A 3,876-nucleotide genomic window follows, 5' to 3' on the forward strand; every position below is an offset into this window, starting at 1 on the left:
GTGGGTGAGGGGGTAAGAGACCAACTAAAGGCCTGGTATGCAGGGGTATGAGCATAACGGATGGACACAGACAGTAGGGGGGGGTGAGGGCATGTGCTGGGGGTCAGAGGTGGGCTGGGGAGAGGTCGAGGTGGAGAACAGGAGACATCTGTCATACTTTCAACAGTAAAGAATTTATTTTTTGAGGGGAAAAAAAAGAAGTCGGCTCTCTGACTCTGGGCCAGGGGACCCAGGAAATGCCCCCCCCCTTGTTCCTGGTGACTCACACTCCCTGCCCCCCTTTCTTTTTAAAAATATGTTTTCATTGATTTTAGAGTGAGAGAAAGGCAGAGGGAGAGAAACATCAATGATGAGCTGCTCTCTGCGGCCGTGCCGAGTTCTGAACGACTTCATCTTGGATGGTCTCTGTCGGTGAAGTCTGATGGGCCCTGGGACCCCGAGCTGGGCTTGGAGCTCGGCTCCCTCGGCCTGGCTCCCGGCCTCTGCAGGGGAGGGTGCCCCATGGCGCTGGGTCCCCTGGCCGGGGAGCCCATGTGGCCGCGAGGCCGCCCTGGGGTGTGTGCAGGGAGGGTGGCAGCGGCCCCTTCCTGGCCGGCCGTGTCCTGCTCCCCGGGGGTGGCCATCCAGGGCCGCCTGCACAGCATGCAGCCGGCGGGAAAGCACGCGACGCCTTCGGAGCTTGGCTTTTCCGTTTGGACCGACACTAAGTAGCGACTGAAAGTGCCCAGCTGAGGCCCAGAGACGAAGAGCGGAGGCGTGACTGGACGGGCGAGCCCTGTGCTGGGAAGCAGCGCTTCTTGGGGCCGAAGGACCATTTCTGCTTCATTTCACACCGTTTCTTTCCTCCCGTTTGTGCCAGCACTTGCGTCCCTTGGTGGATCTCCCCCTGGGGGACCCCGCTCCCCGAGGCCCGGGGGGCTGTGCGCGCCCATCGGGCTCTTCCTCAGGACTCCACCCGCCTCTCAGCGGCCCGTGGGCGATGCCGCCCGTGAGACGTGCTTGCCCGGCAGAGCCCAGGCTGCCGCGTCCTGTGTCTGCTGTTGGGACGGTTCCAGTGCCTTCAGTTTACTCTCGAGGCTGCAGCCTCCCTTTCACCTCGGCCCTCACATTCTCTCACCTCTGAGCTGTTTCTCTGAATTCTTACTGTCATCAGGTCGGCGGAGGATGTGAGGCGACCGTGACATTTCCTCCTGAACAAGAGCGCTACCTCCTCTCCAGGCAGACTGTCCTCCCCACAGCGTCTCTGCCGCCTGCTACTGCCATGCAGCGCAGGAAATCTCGACTTCCTACACCCGTGCCCAATTCCACTTGGGTCTGTAAAGGCTTTACTTATTTTTAAAAATATTTTTTTATTGCTTCCAGTGAGGAAGGGAGAGGAAGACAGAAACGTCAGTGATGAGAGAGAATCATGGATCGGCTGCCTCCTGCACGCCCCCCACTGGGGATGGAGCCCGAAACCCGGGCCTGTGCCCTGACGGGAATCGAACACTGACCTCCTGGTTCATAGGCTGATGCTCAACCACTGAGCCACGCGGCCGGCTGGGCTGTTCTGTAAAGACTCTGGCTGGGAGGGTGGTGCTGGGATGGGGACCAGGGAGTGCACCTCTGTGGGACGCCTGGACCCCCTGGGAAGGCTCTGTGGAGTGTCCTGGGGGCAGCCTCCCGGCTCCGGGCTCCTGGCTCCCGGAGGGCAGAAGCGAGGCCATCCCTGGTCCGCGGGAGGCCCTCCTGGTTCCGGGCTGGCTGTCCCCTTTCCCTGCTCGCCCAGGGACCTGCCCACCACGGTGGCCTCTGTCCAGCACGAAGGGCCTGCGGCTCTGTCAGGACAGGAGAGAGCCAGCGTGCGAAGGCCCCTCCCTCCTCCCTCCTCACCTCACCTCACGGGGCATTTTCAATTGCGCCGATCGATTCCCCGGTCTAGTTTCTGGTGGTTGTGCGAACGCACATTTTAAATGTTTTTTCTTTTTTTTTAAAAAATATATTTTATTGATTTTTTACAGAGAGGAAGGGAGAGAGATAGAGAGTCAGAAACACCGATGAGAGAGAAACATCGATCAGCTGCCTCCTGCACATCTCCTACTGGGGATGTGCCCACAACCAAGGTACATGCCCTTGACCGGAATCGAACCCGGGACCCCTCAGTCCGCAGGCCGACGCTCTATCCACTGAGCCAAACCGGTTTTGGCTTAAATGTTTTTTCAAACCTCAGAACGAAAACAGCGACGGCAATGCCTCAGAGTGCCCCCCAACCCCCCAAAGCTAGAGAGCCGGCCGGCGGGACACGGGGGTTCCTGCGGCCCCAGCCGGGCTGGCGCTTTCTCTCTGTTCTCCTCCAGTTCCCAGCACCTCACCGTGGCCACCCGCGCCCATCCCACCACGAGCCCTGCTCTTCCCGGAGCCGCTCGGACCAGCTCATTCTGCAAAGCAGCGGGATCCCCAGGAAGGGCAGCCAAGTGCCTTTCCCGTTTCCGACTGGAAGTGCCCACTTCCTCCTGACAGGCGGACAGCCCTGCCATTGGCGGCGCCCGCGGTGCAGGCGGCGTGGCTGACAGCCTTTCCCACGTGGTCACAGGAAACAAAAGGGCACCTTACACTCAACCACATTTTATGTTTTTTGTTCACCCTCATCCGAGGGTATCTTCCCATTGGTTTTTAGGTGGGGGGTAGAAGAGAGAGGGAAAGACAGAAGGAAACACCGATGGGAGAGAGACACGTCGATGGGTTGCCTCCTGCACACGCCCTGACCAGGGCCCGGGCCAGGGAGGAGCCTGCAACCGAGGTAAGTGCCCTTGACTGGAATCGAACCCGGGACCCTTTGGCCCGCAGGCTGGCGCTCTACCCACTGAGCCAAACCGGCCAGGGCTCACAGCATTTTATATCTGGTGAAATATAACGACTGGGAGTCAAAGACTACGTACGCCATGGCCCCTTCCATAGCAGGAAAATGAGGCCCTGCCGGCTGTGTGCAGGTGGGAGGCTGGGATAGGGTGTTAAGGAAAGCTTCACTTCTAAGACAGTATCTCTGGGACGATGGTTCTTCTAATTCTTTATTTTTATTTTTAAATATATTTTATTGATTTTTTACAGAGAGGAAGGGAGAGGGAGAGTTAGAAACATCGATGAGAGAGAAACATCGATCAGCTGCCTCCTGCACGCCCCCCACTGGGGATGTGCTCACAACCAAGGTACATGCCCTTGACCGGAATCGTACCCGGGACCCTTCATTTGTCAAGTCATAGGAGCCCAATTCCGGGCAGATCTCCTTTCACTTTCAAATACATACAGGAGACACGTTAGAGGAATACAGACAAGGATGAGAGAGCCGCGCAGATTTTGGGGGCCCTGAAGTGGAAGAGTGAGTTGTAAAGGACAGCATTTACAAGCCCGGTCCTCCCGGACACGTGGCCGCCCTCCCAGGCGTTCCCTCATCCCCGGCAGGTGTGCGGGAGTGTTCTGTCGCCTTGGCAACGCCCCCTCCGGCCCGCTCCTTCCTAAACCTGAGGGGCAGGTGTGTGGGGGCCGGGGAGGGTACGCAGAAGCCTGGCCAAGTGAGGGCCGGTGGTGACTTGTGACCCCCAGCGCGAGTGGGGGCGGGTGGACTCTAGGACTCCCCCAGCCTGCCTCTGCCCCCCACCCCCAGCTCTGACCCCGGGGCATGGTCAGACCTTTAGGAAGGAAACAGCAACGCGATGGCTCAGTGACCGCTGAAGGGGGCGGACGGCTGGCATCTTCCAATAAAGCCGTCCCTGGACACGAGCGTGGACCGACAGAGCTCGGGACAGATGACCCGGTCCACTGGCCCGGGGTGAAACGCAGTCCGACCCGCACCCAGTCCCTCATCTCCCGACCCTGGGGCGGGTCCTCTCCTCCCTCTCG

Source organism: Myotis davidii, unplaced genomic scaffold (genome assembly GCF_000327345.1).
Source record: "Myotis davidii unplaced genomic scaffold, ASM32734v1 scaffold170, whole genome shotgun sequence".
NCBI lineage: Eukaryota > Metazoa > Chordata > Mammalia > Chiroptera > Vespertilionidae > Myotis > Myotis davidii.